The sequence below is a fragment of the Erinaceus europaeus genome, chromosome 11, assembly GCF_950295315.1.
Source record: "Erinaceus europaeus chromosome 11, mEriEur2.1, whole genome shotgun sequence".
NCBI lineage: Eukaryota > Metazoa > Chordata > Mammalia > Eulipotyphla > Erinaceidae > Erinaceus > Erinaceus europaeus.
Genome location: NC_080172.1, coordinates 22791189 through 22812948, shown reverse-complemented (window position 1 = coordinate 22812948; position 21760 = coordinate 22791189).

Genomic DNA, 21760 nt, shown 5'->3' with positions numbered 1-21760 from the left:
GGAAACTTAAGAAACAGGACCTGAAAGGGAAAACATGAAATTAAACTCGAACTGGGTGTGGTATATTGCACCAACTAAAGGACTCTGGGCAAAGAGGGTATAGGGAGGGGACTAGGGGGATTCTTTGGAGTCTTGATGCAAGAAGGTGGGAAAGGACCTAAATTGTGGGTGAGACTATTTTGCAAATTTCATAGGGAGATGAGAAATTGTACCCATGTGTCAACAACTGTTAACCATTAACTTCCTAATGAGGTTTTAAAAAATGGTGATTTGTGAACCAGTTTAGGACTTCATGACTCAGTTTCTCTATTTTTATCCTCACAAGAGTTGAAATGCACACTGTCTAGCCCCATAGTCATCCTTACACAAAGTGTTAAGAATATATAAATAAGAATATATATATGATACATATAACATGACAAAATGGTCACCACAATCCTTAAAGTTCCAATGAAATCTAAGACAGGAAATTAGCCCCACCTGTTTTTTTTTTTTTTGTTGTTGTTGTTTTTACAATCAATACTACTAATTATAAGTTTAAGGACTTAAATTGGTACATAGATAATATGTTTGTGATATTACCAACGTTAAAATACAGAGAAGATACATTTTAACTCAACAAAATAACTTAAATACTAATAGGACCAAAAGTAACCAGTGTTTAAATAATCAAAAATCACAGAAAGTTTTCTTCTTTCCTCATCCACATTTCAAAATTTCAAATTACATAAAAAGACTTGGGTGATGATGTTCCAAAGTTAGATTTAAACTTGCTAATGAGCTCAGAGATGAAAACTGTCTATTCATCCCAAGTTTGAATTTAGGAAGTTGTTTTTTTTTTTTAAAGAAAAGAAAAGGATTCTCAGAGGTTGGGCTCTTGCTGTGGAGTTGCTAATGTGCTCCTCAGTTGTCCCAGCTGGTACTGTCAGTCAAAGGAGAATGTGAGGAATGCATGACTAGTGTAGGGATCTATGTGAACTACACTGAGGTTCCCTTTCCTCTACCGCCTGGGGTTGGGGCACAGGGGAGATGAGGACTCATGTCCTAGATCCTGTGGTAAGCAAATAGCATTCAGGATACTCGTTCTTTATTAGAGAAGAGATGTAATACTTACTCATGTTGAATTATGCATCCTTTATTTTTTTAATTTAATTTTTTTATCATTAGTAGTTTAATATTGGTTTCTAAAATGACAAGATAAGAGGGGAACAATTCCACACCATTTCCTCTCCTGGAGTTCTGTGTCCCTTCCCTCCACTGGAAACTCCCAGGCCACAGACAAATCCTTTCTTTTAACCTCTTCATTACACAAATGGTTTTTGAGCATCAACTAATAAGCCCAGTCATCTCATAAGTTCTGGGGATGCTTCTGTAAACAATTCTTCTTAGGAGTGTACATTCTGGGGGTGAGTGAAAAATAACCCTAACCCTAACTTTCTTTTTTTTTTTTTTTTTTTTTTTGCTCCTGGTGGCCATTTTTTTACATTTTATAGGACAGAATAGAGATATAACCCTAACTTTCATAATGTCTTCTTCTTCTTTTTTAAAAATTTTCATAATGTCTTACAGTCTATAGTTCAAGGGGGAAAGAAAACTTACAGTTTAAGGAATAGGGTGTTATGACAGAGAGTAACATGGGCAAAAAAAAAAAAATCACAGTTGATGGAACTGAACATGCTAAGACTTGTAATAAAATGATGGAGAAGAGGTCCAGGCACAGGTCATGATCTCAAACTGTAAACAATTAGGAACAACCAAGAAATAGAAGTTACTATGGTGGAAAGTACCTTTCCCTGGATTATTCTGTAGCAATCTAATGCAAAATTCTTTAGTTTCTAGTTAGCATTTGGATGAAGGAGGTTTTCTTTTTTTTTTTTTTTTCTGGATTGATTCCAAGCCCTAGGAAGAAATGGAAGTAGTTGAGCCAGCAAAAGAGCTCACCTGTATAGTGAGCCTGCTTTGTCATGCATATGACACAGGTGTGAGTCAGCTTTGGTGCTGTGGGATCTTTCCTTTGACCCCTCTTTCTCCCTCTTATAGCTGAGTCAGTTTAGTGAAGCTCTGCTAATGACAAAAAAAATAAAAAATAAAAAATAGAGAGAGAGGGAGAGAAGCAAGCAATGGGAGGGGCATTTATTCAATTACCATTAGGCAAGACCTTGATTTCTGGCTGTTAGGAGAGCACAAATTATTGTTCTTATTTTATAGAATAGAAAATTTAGGTTGAAATAAAAGAAGAATTCTGCTGAAATACATTATAAATGATTCAAACCCAATCTTAGTCTTTCTGATCCAACTTGTCCCTTATTTTTCATTGCTCTATATTATGCATTACAGGTTCTGATGTTAGAATGCAAAGACTCATCATAAAGATTTTGAGCTACTGACAGACATAATTAATGTATTTAATAAGATCACTGAAAACAAACTGGTAAAGAAATCTTAAGAATTAGCTTTATGTAATTATAATTAAAACAGCATGATACAGGAATAAAAATGAACACTTAGGTGATTGGCACAGAATTGAGAACCCAGAAATTAGCTCACACATATACAGCTATCTAATATGTTACAAAGAGACCCAAATGATTCACTGGGGTAAAGAAGGTCTCTTCAACAAACGCTACTAGGAAAATTATATAACCACATATTGAAAAGTGAAACTAGACCACCATTAAAGACTACACACCAAAACCAAATCAGAATGGAACAAAGGCCTGAATATTAGACTAGAAACTCAAAAATTTATAGAAGAAAAGATTGGTGAAACACTGCAAGATCTTCACATTAAAGATGTATTTGGAGACTTAATCCCATGGAGTTGGACAATGAAAGCAAGGGTAAATAAATGGCACTATATCAAACTAACAAGCTTCTACACATCAAAAAAAAATTACACAGGATAACCAAGCAACCCAGTAAATGGGAGAAGATATTTGTATATTACACATCTGACAAGTGACTGATAGCAAACATTATAAATAGTTTGTATAGCTCAACAAAAGGAAAAAAAATAGTAACCCAACAAAAAAAGCAGGCCAAAGAACTATACAGTTTTCTTTTTTCTTTATTATTTTTTTATTTATAAAACATTGACAGAACTATAGGATAAGAGGGGTACAACTCCACACAATTCCCACCACCAGAGTTCCATCTCCCCTCCCCTCCCCTGATAGCTTTCCTATTCTTTATCCCTCTGGGAGTATGAACTCAGGGTCATTATGGGGTGCAGAAGGTGGAAGACCTGGTTTCTGTAATTGCTTCCCTGCTGAACATGGGTGTTGACAGGTTGATCCATACTCCCAGCCTGCCTCTTTCTTTCCCTAGTAGGGTGGGGCTTTGGGGAAGCGGAGCTTCAGGACACATTGGTGGGGTTGTCTGTGCAAAAAAGAGAGTTAACATACAAAGCCAAACAAGTTGTTGACTAATCATGAACCTAAAGGTTGGAGTAGTGCAGATGAAGAGTTGGAGGGGCATCTCCATTTATCTAAGTCTACTAGATAGCTAGTAGGCCTATTTTAGTTCTATTCCAAAGGACCTGTGACTATACTAGTTATTTTTTTTTTTCCCCTGAGCCTGACATCTGATATGCAGGTGGATACAAGTTATTGTCTGGGGAGATGGTGTCATGGCTGGAAAAGGACCAGAAAGCTAGATCAGGGAAAAGAGTAGCTACCAAATATGGGAAAGGTGTATAAATATTGTTGACTGTAAACCCCATTGATTTGATCTGATCTGAGGTCCATATTCAGCTTAGGAGCCTATGTGACCTCTGCATCCCTGTAGATCTGAGCTCACATTCTGTAGTTTCTTCTTCTAGCGTTTGCCCTTCTTCCGTAGCCAGTCAACAGCGTCAGGTTGAGCCTGATGTAAAGTTTCGGGACCTCCTTTGAATCTGGAGAGGTGGCAGTCGTTGACTATGTGGGTCATAGTCTGTCTGTAGCCGCAGGGGCAGTTCGGGTCGTCTCTGGCTCCCCAGCGATGGAACATAGCGGCGCACCGGCCATGGCCTGTTCGATAGCGATTGAGGAGGGCCCAATCATAACGTGCTAGGTCAAAGCCGGGTAGACGCTTGCAGGGGTCTGTGATGAGGTGTTTGTTCTTTACCTCGGCTGACTGCCAACTCTGTTTCCAAGAGTCTGGAACAGAGAAGTTCAGTGTAGGCGTAGGGGACCAGATTGGGTGATGAGATGTCAAGCGTTGGACAGGGTGGGCGAAGATATCCGCGTATATTGGCAGGTCTGGTCGAGCGTAGACGTGGGAAATGAACTTAGATGATGCCGCATCTCGACGAATATCTGGCGGGGCGATGTTGCTAAGAACTGGCAGCCATGGAACCGGGGTGGAATGGATGGTTCCAGAAATTATCCTCATGGAGGAATATAATTTGGAATCGACCAAGTGGACATGGGGGCTACGGAACCATACTGGGGCACAGTATTCTGCAGTGGAATAGCATAATGCCAGAGATGATGATCGTAGTGTGGAAGCACTCGCGCCCCATGAGGAGCTGGCCAGTCTTGCAATGATGTTATTCCTCGCGCCCACCTTTGCTGCAGTTTTTATGAGATGTTCGTGAAATGACAGGGTGCAATCGAGAGTAACGCCAAGATAGACTGGCTGGGCTTCATGCCGGATTCTCGTATCGCCAAGCTGCACATTAAGCTCACGTGAGGCTGAGGCATGGTGTAGATGGAAAACAGATGATACCGTTTTTGCAGTGCTAGGGATTAGTCGCCATTTTTTACAGTAATCAGATATCAGAGACATGTCTTTCATGAGTGTTTCCTCGAGGATGTCGAACTTTGATGCCTGAGTTGCACAGCAGATGTCATCGGCGTAGATGAACTTCCTTGAAGAAGTTTCTGGGAGGTCATTGATGTAAATATTAAATAGTGTAGGAGCCAGAACAGAGCCCTGGGGGAGGCTACTTGAGACAAGTCTCCATCTGTAGTCTCATTCTGTAGTCATGAGTAGGAACATTCCAAGCTGCCCCAATTTCAGGACCTATCTTCCTCTAGTGGAGTATAGAGTATGTTGTTCATCTTCCCTTCGGAGGATGCAACATTTTCTACCGCTGTTGACCCAAGCTGAGAGCAAGGTCCTATGGGGGCCCACAAAGGGCTCTATTGTGTTGTTCCTGATAGAGATGACTGGTAATATTGGGGATAGGGATTTATTCAAGGTCTAGGCCCATCATGTCAGACAGTTTTCTAAAACAGACATACACATGACCCACAGGCATATGAAGAAATGCTGCATTCACTTATTAGAGAAATGCAAATTAAAATTACACTGAGAGTCCATCTTACACCTGTTGAGAATGGTGTACATCAACAAAACAAGCAGACAAAAACAGAAGCAAAGAAATTTTCTTTTTTTCCCCCTTTATTTACTAGAGACAGCCAAAAATTGAGAGGAGGGGGAGGTAGAGAGGGAGAGAGACAGAGAGACACCTGTAGCCCTGCTTTACCACTTGTGAAGCTTTCCTCCTGCAGGTGGGGACTGGGGTCTTAAAGCCAGGTCCTTGCGTATTGCAACATGTGCGCTCAACCACCGGGCCCCAGAAACTTTCTTTTTAAAAAATATTTTTATCTATTTACTATTGTATAAAGACAGAGAGAAATTGAGAGGGGAGAGGAAGCTAGAGAGGGAGAAAGAGACATCTACAGCCCTGCTTCACCACTCGTGAAGCTTTCTCTCTGCAGGTGGGGACCAGGCCCTTGAACCTGGGTCCTTGTGCACTGCAATGTGTGCATTTAACCAGGTGTGCTAACGCTTTGCCCCAACAAGGAAACTTTCTAAGACTTTGTGAGATATATGGTAGTTATCTTTGGCAGGTGGGAGGGTGGGGACATAGAATTTTGGTGGTGGTTGTTGTGTGAAACTATACCCTGTAATTTTCCAATCTTATAAGCCACTATTATCATGAATAAAAAGAAAAAAAGCTCTTGAAATCTAAAATTAAACCTGAATTAATTACTACTAAGAAGAAAGTTTCATGGATAGAGTTCAGCACTTGCATATGTAAGACCCTGAATCCAATTTCCAGAACCTCACATGCTAGACTAGTGCTTTACCTCTCTCTTCTCTCTCATAAACTGATTAACAGGTCTTAAAAAAAAAGGCTAGTGGTCCTCTGCTAGCTCAAAAGATAATCTCTTCTAAGTAGAATGGAGGAACTTTGATTCTTGTTCTGTCAAACATCTTCATCTGATTTATCAAAAAAAAATTTTTTTAGTATAATTTATCCTAAATCTTTTACTTTTTAATTGATTAATCCTATTGTTTAGATGAATGTCTCGCATGCAGTAGGTATCCAATGAATATTTGCTGAAAGATTGGCCAAGTGACTAACTGAAATGGATGAATGAATGGATATAATAATACTAGCTATCTGCTTCAAGTAATAATGAGTGTAGATGTGTGAACTAATGTCCTGGATGATTTTCCATTATGATTTTATTAGACTTTTCCCACATCATTACCTCTACCTCTTTAGGCTCCGAGCATGGCAGGAAAGCACAGCATATACGGAATTTTTGTATTACCACAGTCACATCGTCTTAAATAAGAAACAAAAGACAATGACACTAGTTAAATTGTGAAGCACACAGAAGCATGTCTACAAGGTAATTAGGCTTGTGAATTCATTAAAGACTTAGAGGCCCACTGTTGAAGGAACCACAAAAGACCCTGAACTATCTTACCTTGAATTGTAACTCCTGGGTAGTCCTATTTAGACTACAGGTTCCTTTGGACATTTTGCAATTCCTGCTCCCCTGTAACCCACTTAAGAAGTATCAGACTGTGTCCACCTGCAAATTCTCATAACCTGATAACTTTAGTAATGCAATTCTTGTGGATATTGGAGCTGGGTGATTCCCAAAATAAATCAATGAAGCTATCATGTTAGCTGCACATTGTAGTTAAAATCTATGATAACACAAAAGATAGTCTTGCACTGAACTTGTCCAAAAGTTACCTTTCTGACATTTGTCACAAGACATCTTTTCTAGGGGTCATGGGGCGGCACAACCTGTAAAGCACACACATTATCAAGACATTCCATGTTAACATATGGATATTCTTAATTTTTAAGACTTGTGTAGAGCAATATATCAGTCCACTCCTATTTTACAATGTGAATCTTTCAATTTTTGTTTGGGTTCTTGCCAAGACAGATTTAATTTGACTAAGTCAATCTTCTTTATTTTATTAATAATAACTCAGTAATGTAACAGCTTGAAGGGAGATTTTTTTTTTCTTACTTCTAGAGGAGGTTTCTGATCAGGAGGGTTAAAAAACAGTCAACTTGACATTCTAAATTGAATGGGAGTAAGAACTTTGTTATATACTTTTTATTACTATCCTTTGTTCTGAGGGTAATAGGTAACTGACAGAATACTTGGAACTTTCTGTCATCTACCTTCCCACCTATGGGTTGACGACAAGGCAGGTGGTATATTTATATAATAGTTTAGTCCTGTAAAAGCACATGCTATTTTATTTTATTTATTTATTTTTAAATGTTTTTTTAAATGGGTTTTTTTAAAAGACTTATTTATTTATTTCCTTTTTGTTGCCCTTGTTTCCATTGTTGTTGTAGTTATTGTAGTTGATGAGGTTGTTGTTGTTGTTGGATAGGACAGAGAGAAATGGAGAGAAGAGGGGAAGACAGAGAGGGGGAGAGAAAGATAGACACCTGCAGACCTGCTTCACCGCCTGTGAAGGGACTCCCCTGCAGGTGGGGAGCCGGGGGCTGGAACCAAGATCCTTATGCTGGTCCTTGCGCTTTGCGCCGTGTGCGCTTAACCCGCTGTGCTACCGCCTGGCTCCCGCACATGCTATTTTAAAGGGCTGGGGGTTGGCACACCAGGTAAAGTGCTCATAGGAAGTGAAGGACCAGTGCAAGGATCCTGTTTCCAGCCCCGGCTCCCTATCTCCACCCACAGGAGGGGTCACTTCACAAATGGTGAAGCAGGTGTACAGGTATCTCTCTGTCTCTCTCCCTATCTCCTCTCCTCTTTCAATTTCTTCGGTCCTATCCAATAAAATGAAAAAAATACCCATCAGGAGCAGTGGAGTTGTAGTGCCGGCACTGAGCCCCAGAGATAACCCTGGATGAAAAATAAATAAATAAATAAATAAATAAACGAATAAATAGATAAAATTACATGATTTTTTGAGGAAAATTGTGCTATAATAGTTTTAGACTTTAAAGGAAGATTTCTGATTATACTATGTATATGAATTCTTTCTTTTATTTAAGTTTTTTAATTTTCTTTCCCCTTTTTGTTGCCCTTGTTTTATTGTTGTAGTAGTTATTATTATTGTTATTGATGTTGTCATTGTTGGATAGCTCAGAAAGAAATGCAGAAAGGAGGGGAAGACAGAGAGGGGGAGAGAAAGACACCTGCAGGCCTGCTTCACCACCTGTGAAGCGACTCCCCTGCAGGTGGGGAGCCGGGGCTCGAACCCGGATCCTTAATGCCGGTCCTTGCGCTTTGCGCCACATGCGCTTAACCTGCTGCGCTACTGCCGGACCTCCATATATATGAATTCTTAACTGATTCACAAAAGTGTGTGAAGCTTGGTAATTTTACATTCCACACTGTAGACAGTGAACCAGCTACTATTTTGTAGTTCCTGGGCACCAACAAAACTTCAGTAGTCAACAAGTAATTATTGATATAGCATAGTACTGGTTTACTATTTCAAGCACATTATATTAATAAATCTATATAATTAGCCAGTTTAAGAACAATACACAGAAAAATAATTATCATATTAGAAATGCACTTGGCACTGTATAACATATCAGTCGCACTTTCCTTTTTATTGATTTAATATTGGCTTATCATACTATAGGGTTTTGGGAGTACAGTTTCACACATACGTATATGTCTATAGCGTGTGAGTGAATGTGTGTTTATGCGTACAACTTAACATACCCACTACCAAAGTTTCTGTATTATCGCACCAGTGAAATTTTCCACCTACCCCCCTCACCTTGTTCCCTGTGATAAACACCAGTTTTCACGACCTTAAGAGTTTTTTGTTTTCTTTTTTGCCACTCAACTCTGCATTTTGGTAGCATACTTTTTGCCTCCAGGCTTACTGCTGTGGCTCAATGATGGCACTACCAGTCCACTGCTCCTGGTGCCCTTTTTTTTTTTTTTCATTTTATTGGATAGAATAGAGAGAAATTGAGAGAGAAGGGGGAGATAGTGAGACAGAGAGACATGTGCAGATGTCATGGCTGGAAAAAGGGCCAGAAAGCTAGATCAGGGAAGAGAGTAGCTCTCAAATATGGGAAAGGTATATAAAGACTGTTGACTGTAAACCCCATTGATTTGATCTGATCTGGGGCCCATAATCAGCTTAGGAGCCTGTGTGACCTCTGCATCCCTGTAGATCTGAGCTCACATTCTGTGGTCATGAGTAGAACATTCCATTCTGCCCCAGTATGGACCCATCTCCTTCAGGTGTAGCACAGAGTATGCTGTCCCTCCTCCTTTCAGAGGATGGAACATTCTCTACCTTTGTTGATCCAAGTTGAGGGCAAGGTCCCATGGGGGTCCACATAGGAGTCTATTTTGTTGTTCCCGAAAGAAATGACCGGTATCAACGGAGAGAGGGATTTATTCGAGTTCTAGGCCCATCAAGTTTGTTTGGGAAACTCAGGATTCCCCAATTAGGGCCCCAGCTGGTGAAATGGCCTGACAATGACTAAAGAGTCATCGTTAAAAGCATACCTTTTTTTTTTAAATTAGGTTTCATTATGTAGTATGTTCACAATAAACAAAGATTTGCTAAGACGAATCAAACTAGAAAGTAGACTGGCATATATAGGTAAGATAGTTGCAAGCATTTATGAAAAAGAGATAATACAAAATTAAGTGTAAGCATTTTTTTTCTTAATTTTTATTGAGGAGGCTAGTGCTTCATAGTGAATTTATTGACATATGAGTACGATTTCTTGATGCACCAGGCCCCCAAAGTTCTCTTCTGCCCTTCCTTCTGCCTTCATACCCTTCTTTTTGCTTTGGTGTGATACACTGTGTCCAATCCATGTTTCACTTAGTGTGCTTCCTTCTACTTACAAGTGAGATCATTTGGTATTCAGTATTGATCTATCTGTTTCTGACACACTTAACACGACGTTCTCAAGTTCCAAGATGATGCCAAGGAGATGACTTCACCATTTTTAACAACTAAATAGTTCCATTATGTAAATAGACCACTTTTTTTTTTTTTTATCCACTCATTGGACATTGGATATTTGGGTTGCTTCCGAGTTTGGTGATTACAAATTGTGCTGCTGTGAACCTAGGTATACATAGATCTTTTCTGATAGGTGCTTTTGTTTCCTTTGGATAAATCTCCACAAGAGAAATTGCTGAGTTGTAGGGAAGGTCTATTTCTAGTGTTCTGAGAAATATTCAGACTGATTTTTAACAAAGGTTGGGCCAATTTACAGTACCACCATCAGTACAGAAGCATCCCTTCCCCACCCCACATTCTTTCCAATGTTTGTTGTTAGTGTCTCTTCTAATGTAAGACATTTTCACAGGTGTAAAGTGGTATCTCATGGTTGTCTTTACTTGTGTTTCTCTGATAGTGACTTTGAGCATCTTCTCACATGCCTCCTGGTCCTCTGGATCCTTTATGTGGTGAAGTTTCTGTCCATGTCTTTGCTTCATTTTCTATTGGGATTGTTCATTTTTTTTTGGTGTTATGTTTACTGAGTGCTCTGTGTATTTTGATTACTAGTCCTTAATCTGATGCTGTGTAAAGTTCTACCACACCATAGAGTGTTTTTCTGCTAGGGTGGTGGTGCTCCTGGCTGAGCAGAAGCTCCTCAGTTTGATGTAGTCCTATTGATTTATATTTGTTTTTGTTTTCATTTTCTTTGCTGTTGGATTTGAATCTTTGAAGACCTTTATGAAGCATAGATTGTGAAGTGTTCTGCCATTGTTTTCTTTTATGTACTTGAAAGTTTCCAGTTTAATTACATGCCTTTAATACACCTGGAGTTGACTTTTGTACACAGGTGGTCCAATTTGCATGTTTCAATCCAATTCTCCCACCATGAATTATTGAAGAGACTCTTCTTCCTCCATTTAATGTTTTGGGCCCCCTTGTCAGAAATTAGCTGTCCAGAGGTTTGGGGTCTAAGCATAAGCATTTCTTAGTGATAAAACTTATCACTTCACTCTTCTAGATTCATTTCCCTCTCTCCAAACTAGATTTATTGGCCTGTCATTGTCACACTTCTCTTTTCTGAGATAAGATAACTTTCATTAGCATTTTTCTTTGCAGAATACTTGTGTACCTAGGTTAGAAAAATATATAAAAGTTTTCTGAGTAACAAAAGTTAAAATTGGGCAAGTGAGATAGCATAGTGGTTATGCAAAATACTTTTATTCCTGAGGTTCTAAAGTCCCAGGTACAATCCCCTGCACCACTTTAAGCAGTGCAGTGCTCTGTTAAAAACAAACGAACAAACAAATGCTAAAAGGAAAAATCCTGGGCTCCATATGTTATATTAACTTTTAGAGTTAGTGTGTTTCTTCCTCATCAGTTAAGCCAGTTGTTCTCAAAATGTAATTTTGCATTCTGCAAAATCCGCAGAACTTGAGAACTTCTTGGAAAGCCTGACCCCAGATCAACAGTACTAGAATCTCTGAGAATGAGGTCTTGGAGCCTACTTTGAATTTTTGAAACAAGGCTGACTGGCACAGACCACCTTGGATTGAAACTTATTTATTTATTTATTTATTTATTATTTTTTTAAATTTTCTCTTATTTTATTCCCATATAAGTGTTAGAATAATTGTACTGGTATTCACATTCAGTCTAAATTATAGTAGGACTAACAAGTCAAATTAAGATGATGCAGCAAGAAAAAAAAGAGATATCCTTGTGAAAAAGAAAAAGCATCATGAAAATAATCAGCATCTGAACATCTGGAGGAAGGGAGAGACATGCTGAGATGCTGAGGTGGCAAAATCAATCCCTGGCACAATCCACGGATTTTTAAAAAAAATTTATCCTTGACTTTTTTTTCACATATTAATTGGTTCTGACTCACCTCCTAACTGAGAATGCTAGGAAGCAAACTTTTTTTTTCTATTTCTTTTTTTTTTCTGGTTCTTTTTTTTTAAAATAATTTATTTCTTTATTGGGGAATTAATGTTTTACATTCAACAGTAAATACAATAGTTTGTACATGCATAACATTCCACAGATTCCCATTTAACAATACAACCCCCACTATGTCATTCATCATCTTTCATGGACCTGTATTCTCCCCATCCACCCACCCACCCCAGAGTCTTTTACTTTGGTGTAATACTTCAATTCCACTTCATGTTCGACTTGTGTTTTCTTTTCTAATCTTGTTTTTCAACTTCGGCCTGAGAGTGAGATCATCCCATATTCATCCTTCTGTTTCTGACTTATTTCACTCAACATGATTTTTTCAAGGTCCATCCAAGATTGGCTGAAAACGGTGAAGTCACCATTTTTTACAGCTGAGTAGTATTCCATTGTGTATATATACCACAACTTGCTCAGCCACTCATCTGTTGTTGGACACCTGGGTTGCTTCCAGGTTTTGGATATTACAAATTGTGCTGCCAAGAACATATGTGTACACAGATCTTTTTGGATGGATGTGTTGGGTTCCTTAGGATATATCCCCAGGAGGGGAATTGCAGGGTCATAGGGTAGGTCCATTTCTAGTCTTCTGAGAGTTCTCCAGACTGTTCTCCACAGAGGTTGGACCAATTGACATTCCCACCAGCAGTGCAGGAGGGTTCCTTTGACCCCACACCCTCTCCAGCATTTGCTGCTGTTACCTTTTCTGATGTATGACATTCTCACAGGAGTGAAGTGATATCTCATTGTTGTCTTGATTTGCATTTCTCTGAAAATCAGAGACTTGGAGCATTTTTTCATGTGTTTCTCGGCCTTTTGGATCTCTTCTGTGGTGCATATTCTGTCCAAGTCCTCCCCCCATTTTTGGATGGGGTTATTTGTTGTCTTGTTGTTGAGTCTGGCAATCTCTTTATATATGTTGGTTATTAAACTCTTATCTGATGTATGGCATGTAAAGATCTTCTCCCATTCTGTGAGGGGTCTCTTGGTTTGGGTAGTGGTTTCTTTTGCTGTGTAGAAGCTTTTTAATTTGATGTAGTCCCATAGGTTTATACTTGCCTTAGTCTTCCTTGTAATTGGATTCGTTTCATTGAAAATGTCTTTAAAATTTATGCGGAAAAAAGTTCTGTCAATATTTTCCTCTAAGTATCTGATAGTTTCTGGTCTAACATCCAAGTCCTTGATCCACTTGGAATTTACTTTTGTATTTGGTGAAATACAGTGATTCAGTTTCATTCTTCTGCATGTTTCAACCCATTGTTTTCAACACCATTTGTTGAAGAGACTCTGCTTTCCCCATATAATAGTCTGGGCCCCTTTGTCAAAGATTAGATGTCCATATGTGTGGGACCTCATTTCTGGGCTCTCAGTTCTATTCCAGTGGTCAGTGTGCCTGTTCATGTTCCAGTACCAAGCAGTTTTGATGACAATGGCCCTATAATACAGTTTTAGATCTGGGAGTGTGATGCCTCCGGTTCTGTTCTTTTTTCTCAAGATTGTTTTGGCAATTCTAGGTCTTTTCTGGTTCCAGATAAACATTTGTAGCATTTGTTCTATTCTCCTAAAAAATGTGGTTGGGATCTTGATGGGGATAGCATTAAATTTGTAGATGGCTCTGGGTAATATATTCATTTTGATGATGTTAATTCTTCCAACCCATGAACATGGAATATCTTTCCACTTCTTTGTGTCTTTTTCAATTTCTTTGAGTAGTGACTCATAATTTTCAGTATACAAGTCTTTCACTTCTTTGGTTAGGTTTACTCCTAGATATTTTATTGTTTTTGTTGCTATAGAAAAAGGAACTGCTTTCTGGATTTCAATTTCTTCTAACTTAGTGTTTGCATAGAGGAATGCCACTGACTATTGAATGTTAATTTTATAGCCTGACACCTTACTGTATTGCCTGATGATTTCCAAAAGCTTCCTACTGGATTCCTTAGGTTTTTCCATGTATACTATCATGTCATCTGCAAATAAGGAGAGTTTGACTTCTTCTCTTCCAATCTGTATGCCTTTAATTCCTTGCTCCTGCCTGATTGCTATGGCAAGAACTTCCAACACTATGTTGAATAGTAATGGTGATAGTGGGCAGCCCTGTCTAGTACCTGATCTGAGGGGAAATGCTTCCAGTTTTTCACCATTGAGTATGATGTTGGCTGTAGGTTTGCTATATATAGACTCCACTATCTTCAGGAATTTTCCATCTATTCCCATTTTTTGTAGTGTTTTGATCATAAAGGGATGTTGTATTTTGTCAAAGGCTTTCTCTGCATCTATTGATATGACCATGTGGTTTTTGGTCTTGCTTTTGTTGATGTGGTGGATCACATTGATTGATTTACGTATATTAAACCAACCTTGCATGCCTGGGATAAACCCCAAATGGTCATGATGAACAATCTTTTTGATATACTGCTGTATCTGGTTGGCTAGAATTTTGTTCAGTATTTTCGCATCTATGTTCATCAGAGATATTGGTCTGTAGTTTTCTTTTTTGGTTGTATCCCTGTAGTTTTCTTTTTTGGTTGTATCCCTGTCTGCTTTTGGTATCAGGGTGATGTTGGCTTCATAGAAGCTGGCAGGGAGTATTCCAGTGTCTTCAATCCTCTGGAAGACTTTTAAAAGTAGAGGTATTAGTTCTTCTTTGAAAGTTTTGTAGAATTCATTTGTAAAACCATCTGGTCCAGGACTTTTATTTTTGGGAAGATTTTTGATAACTGTTTCAATTTCATTAGCTGTGATGGGCCTGTTCATGTTATCCACTTCCTCTTTACTTAGTTTTGGAAGTTGGTAGGTATCTAGGAAATAGTCCATTTCTTCCAGGTTCTCTAGCTTGGTGGCATATAGTTGTTCATAGAAGCCTCGCATGATATGTTGAATTTCTGCAGTGTCTGTTGTGATATCTCCTCTTTCATTTACTATCCGATTTATTTGGGTCTTCTCCTTTTTTTGTTTTGTGAGTCTGGCTAAAGGTTTGTCGATTTTGTTTACTCTTTTGAAGAACCAACATTTACTTTCATTGATCTTTTGTATGGTTTTCCTATTCTCAATGTTATTTATTTCTGCCCTAACTTTAGTAATTTCTGTCCTTCTGGTTGCTTTAGGGTTCCTTTGTTGTTCTTCTTCTAGGTCTTTAAGATGTGCAATCAGGCTGTTTATTTGTGCCTTTTCTTGTTTCCTAATGTGTGCTTGTATAGCTATGAACTTCCCTCTTAGGACTGCTTTAGCTGTGTCCCAAATATTTTGATAGCTTGTGTCTTCCTTTTCATTGAACTCTCGAAACATTTTGATTTCTTCCTTGATTTCCTCTTTGACCCAGAAGTTGTTAAGAAGTGTACTGTTGAGCTTCCACATTTTGGTACTGTTACTAATCTTTTGTTGATTGTTAAGTGTTAGTTTAATTCCACTGTGGTCTGAGAAGATGCTTGGGATGATTTCAGTGCTCTTGAATAGGCTGATGCTGTCTTTGTGGCCTAACATATGGTCTATCCTTGAGAATGATCCATGTGGATTTGAGTAAAATGTGTATTCCAGTTTCTTGGGATGAATGACTCTGAAAATGTCCAATAGTTCTAGTTTATCTATCTCTTCATTTAGCTCCCTTATGTCTTTACTGATTTTCTTCCTGGATGATCTGTCAAGTTGAGAGAGTGGGGTGTTGAAGTCCCCTACTATGATTGTGTTACTGTTAATATATTGCTGTAGCACTTTCAGTAGAAGTTTGATGTATTTAGATGGCTTCTCATTGGGTGCATAGATGTTAATAATTGTTAAGTCCTCTTGATTGACTGATCCTCTGAGCATTAAGTAGTGCCATTCATATCTTTTTTAATCTTATCTATTTTAAAGTCTATCATGTCAGATATGAGAATAGCTGTTCCTGCCCTTTTTTGTGGGCCATTGGCTTGTATGATAGTTTTCCATCCTTTCACTTTAAGTCTGTGTTTGTCTTGTTGAGTTAGGTGAGTTTCCTATAGACAACATATTGTTGGGTTGTGTTTTCTGATCCATCTTCCTACTCTGTGTCTTTTAATAGGTGAATTCAGGCCATTGACATTTATTGATATCAAAGATTGAAGATATTTTAACGCCATTCTTATAGAGTTTTAGAGTGTTTTGATACATGTCCTATTTGTGGTGGTCTGGTTGTTTATAGGAGACCTTTCAGAATTTCTTTCAGGGCAGGCTTGGTGATGGTTGCTTCTTTCAACTGTTGCTTGTCTGAGAAGGTTTTGATGCTTCCATCTAGTCTGAATGACAGTCTAGCAGGATATAGTATTCTTGGCTGAAAGCCTTTCTCATTGAGCACTCAATAGATATCTTGCCATTCTCTTCTGGCCTGTAGTGTTTGTATGGAGAAGTCTGCTGCTCATCTTATGGGTTTTTCTTTGTAGGTGACTCTTTGTTTTTCTCTTGCAGCCTTGAGGATCCTTTCTTTATCCTTATTCCTTTCCATTCTAAGTATGACGTGTCTTGGTGTCTTTAGGTCTGGGTTAATTCTGTTTGGGACCCTCTGGGCTTCTTGAATCTTTATGTCTTTGGTGTTGTCTAAACTAGAGAAATTTTCAGCTATTATGGCCTGGAGAATGCTTTCTTCCTCTCCTTCTCTTTCTTCCTCTGGTAAGCCAATAATGCGTATATTGTTTCTTTTGAAGTCATCCCATAGGACTGTGTTGTTGTTTTCAGCATCTCTTAATCTCTTTTTGAGATCTCTTACTTCTTTTTTAGTTGTCTCTAATTCATCCTCAATCTTGCTAATTCTGTCTTCAGCCTCATTGATTCTATTCTCTCTGCCCTCTACTGCTTTCTGGAGTTCATCTATTTTGTTGCCCTGCTCTGATACTGTTTTAGCTTGTTCAGCTAGTTGCCTTCTTAGCTCAGCGATTTCAGCTTTCAGCTCTCTAATAACCATGAGATAATTAGAATTTTCTTCCATATTCTCATTTGTTGTTCCTGCATTTCTGATTACAATTTTTTCAAATTCTTTACTCACTCCTGTTATTATTTCCTTAGCTAATGTTTGGATGTTGAACTCGTTGTTTTGTGCTTCACCCTCTGGAGGACTTTTAGCTGGACTCTTGTCCTGGTTCGAGTCTCCCATATTTTTTCTTGTTGTTTTAACCATTTTATATATTATGTTATGAGTTCCCTTTATCAGTACTTTTCAAATTATTGATCACTATTGCCTGGATTGACTTGTGTCTAAGTAATTTAATTAAAGGGTTTACCGTGGTGGAAGTTAACAGTTTTTTCAATCCCCGAGTTGGAGCTCAGTGGTGTAAAAGCGTCTTTTTTTTTCTTCCCTGTAGGCTATGGGAGCCTGAGGGCTTTTAAACTATCAATAGGCTTCTTAGCTTAATCACTGACTCCTGACCAAGAGATAAAGCAGGGTGTGGCAGAGATAATCCAGTGGTTATGCAAAGAGACTTTCTCAGCTATGCCATGGAGGTATAGGTCTTCTCCTGAGTTTCCCGGTTAGATCTCTGTACCCTGGTGTCCCTCCCTGTTGCTGCTCCAGATTCTGAGGGTAGTAGCAATGGAGACTCAGAGTTGCACTTGGTGAGTCTCTGGGGAGTCCTTTCCTCTCTTCAGCTGTCCCCTTGTTGTGGAGCAGACTGGAGGTGGTGTCTCCACTGATAAACTGTTGAACTGTTGCCAGTCACTTAATCTCTCCTTAGGCCCCTCTCTCCTCTCTGTCACCAGCCATGCGTGTTTGTACTCACGGGTGATTTACTGGGTTCCTGTGGTCATTCTAGTCCTGTCTTGTTTTGGTCCGGTTGGTCTTCTTTGGTATTCCTAGTTGATCCGGGAGAGGAGAGGAGAGAAAGCGATCTGCTGCTCCTAGCTCCGCCTCTGGAAGTCCTTATTTATTTTTAATGACAGAGAAATACAGGTTGAAAGGTGGGGGGAAGGAGAGAGAGAGGAGTGATGCTTAGCTCTGGCTCATGCTTCAGGCATGAAAGTTTTTTTTTTTTAATTTCCTTATTGGGGAATTAATGTTTTACATATAACAGTAAATACAATAGTTTGTATATGCATACCATTTCTCCATTTTCCATATAACAATATAACCCCCACTAGGTCCTCTATCATCCTTTTTGGACCTGTATTCTCCCCTGACCCACCCACCCCAGAGTCTTTGACTTTGGTGCAATACCCCACTTCCAGTTCAGGTTCTACTTGTGTTTTCTCTTCTGATCTTGTTTTTCAACTTCTGCCTGAGACTGAGATCATCCCATATTCATCCTTCTGTTTCTGACTTATTTCACTTAATATGACTTATTCAAGTTCCATCCAAGATCAGCTGAAAACAGTGAAGTCACCATTTTTTACAGCTGAGTAGTATTCCATTGTGTATATATACCACAACTTGCTCAGCCACTCATCTGTTGTTAGACACCTGGGTTGCGTCCAGGTTTTGGCTATTACAAATTGTGCTACTAAGAACATAGGTGTACACAGATCTTTTGGGATAGGTGTGTTGGGTTCCTTAGGATATATCCCCAGGAGAGGAATTGCAGGATCATAGGGTAGGTCCATTTCTAGCCTTCTGAGAGTTCTCCAGACTGTTTTCCACAGAGGCTGGACCAATTGACATTCCCACCAGCAGTGCAGGAGGGTTCCTTTGACCCCACACCCTTTCTAGCATTTGCTGCTGTTACCTTTTCTGATGTATGACAAGCCATGAAAGTTTTTTGCATAACCAGTATACTATCTCCTTAGCCTGCAACTTTTTTTTTTTTTTTTAGACGAACACTTCAAGTTATTTTAATGAACACTGGAAATTTGGGAGCTTCTTATTTAATATGTGGTTATTAAACTTGTGAAGGGAGCTGTCAGAATTTTCAGATTTGGGGGTTGGGAGATAGCTTATCCTATAAACTGCACACTTTACCACATGCAGACACCCGGTTCATTCTCTGGTTATCAGATGGGAGCATCACATAAAGAGAAATCTCCACAAGTGGTAAAGTAGTACTGTGAAGTTCTTCCCCTCTCACACCCCCTCCCAGTGTGCTACAGTTTGTTGGCAACACAAAAGAGTCCAGCTGAGAGTTACAGAATCATGCAGACAGGAAACTCCAGTTAAGTCCTGAAGGGAAAAGGTAAACAAGTAAACAAGTAAATAAATAAATAAATAAAAGAGAAGAAAAAAAAATTCAGCTTCTTGTCTTGGGTTCTACCTTAAATGTAGAGAATCAGAGCATTTTTTTTTTTTTTTTTTGCTGGAGCTAAAATGACACTTCTGCGGAAGGTTTGAGAAGCATGGGACTTGGCATTCATGTAGACTGGAAAGTGGTACAGTGGACAAAATGTTAGATTCTTAAGCATGAGGTCCTGAGTGAGGCTCTGGTTCTTTTTCATTAATCACCACCACCACAATAATGATCATCAAGGCATTTGTTACAGTTTTCAGCATTGGATGTATGCTAAAAATATACCTGGAGATATTTAACAGACTCTTGATCGAGATTTTAATTTAATTGATCTGGGATTTTGTCTGTACACTAGGTTTTTTTTTTTTTTTTTCAAAATTTCTAATGGGCAGGCAATGTTGAAAACCATTACATTAAGCCCTTTAGAGAGTGTATTTACATTTTTGTTTCAAACAAATTTTTATAATTTATAGCCTCTCAGGATACTTTAATCTTCAGCTATGTTACTAAAAGTACACCCCAGGTAAGTGGTGATCATTTCATATTAAACTTTGTTTATTTGTTTATTTTTATGGTGCCAGCAATCGAACCAGGGATCTGGAAGCCTCAGGCATGAAAATTTTCTGCATAGTTATTATAGTATTTCCCCTGCTCTCAATTTACTCTGAATGATCAAGTGACTCCTACGTCACAGCCTTCAGTTGGGCCCCTTTCTGGAGAAAACAGTAGAAAATCAAGAACATGTTTAAAGGGGGAAGACCAAGAAAAGCAAAGCATATTACTCTTGTGAGCAATGGATATCGAAAGTTGTAATGTTTGTGTAGTCAGAGTGACCTTTTGAAATGTAAATCAGATTTTATCATTATCATAACTATCATTTGCCATTGCATTCTGATAGAAACCTAGGCCCTTGCCCCCACTCTCAGGTGGAGGAGATAGCATAATGTTTATGTAAAGAGATTCTCATGCCCGAGCCTTTGAAGTACTAGGTTCAATCTCCTACGCCATAAGCCAGCGCTGAACAGTGCACTGGTAAGAAACAAAAACCAAATAAACAAACAAACAAGAAACAAGTCTTTACATGATCTGGTACTGTTTACCTTTCTCACCTCATCTCCTACTATTGCTTTCTCCCTCTTCAGTCACAGTTGCCTCCTTTATGGTTTTTTTTTTTTTTTGCGTCCAGGGTTATTGCTGGGGCTCCGTGCCTGCACCACAAGTCCACTGCTCCTGGAGGTCATTTTCGCCATTTTAGTTGCCCTTGTTGTTACCCTTGTTGTTGTCATTATTTTTATTGTTGTCATTGCTGCTGTTGTTGTTGTTGGATAGGACAGAGAGAAATGCAGAGAGGAGGGAAGACAGAGCTGGGGAAAGAAAGACAGACACCTGAAGACCTGCTTCACCGCTTGTGAAGCGACCCCTCTGCAGGTGGGGAGCCGGGGGCTTGAACCGGGATCCTTACTCCAGTCCTTGCACTTTGTGCCATATGCTTTTAACCTGCTGCTCCACAGCCCGACCCCTTCTCCTTCATGTTTCTTATGCTTTGACTTTTCTTATCTAGAAGTGAATTTAATGTACTTTTCCTTGACTTTTTTCCATACCTGGCATTTAAGCTTTCATATGTCTACTCTGAGATGGTATCTTTTTCATGTCCTCAATCTCTTTCAGTACATTTCTAGAATAAAAACCCTACTTAGATTTTTTTCCTGATATTTCTTGTATTTATTTATTTTCTTGTTTATTATCATTCTCCTAAAATGTGAGTTTGACACAGGTAGAAAACTTAGTAGTCTTATTAATTACTGTATCCTTCCCTCCTCCAGTATGCAGCACATTGCCCCCCCAAAATAGTGACCAAATCGTAGTTAAATAAATAGAGATAAAAAATTAAGAGTAAGAGAATACTTTAGGTGGTATCATAGTTCTGTCAAAGACATAAAAAGTTGTAACTGGAAAGGAATTTATATTGGATTTCAAGGACTACTACTAAGACAAAAAGGTGAATATTGTAAGGAGGCCAGTAAATAAGAAATTCACAGAGCTGAAGGGGTCAATAGGCATTCTGAGGAAGAAGTAAGTTGTTATAAGTGGTTGGGTACAACTTTCAGCTGGATGACGTTTGAAAGTGTTATCAACAAGCTAATGTGAAAATTCATAAGTGACTATTTCTTTTTTGCCTTCAGGGTTATCGTTGGGGTTTGGTGCCAGTACTATGAATCCACTGCCTAGAGGCCATTTTCCCCTATTTATTGCCTTTATTGTTGCTATTACTGTTATTGCTGTTATTGGATAGGACAGAGAGAAATCGAGAGGGGGAGGAAGACAGAGAAAAGGAGAGAAAGATAAACACTTGCAGATGTGGGCTCTCAAACTGGGATCCTTGTGCTTTGTGAGCTTAATCTGCTGCACTACTGCCCGGCCCCCATAAGTGACTA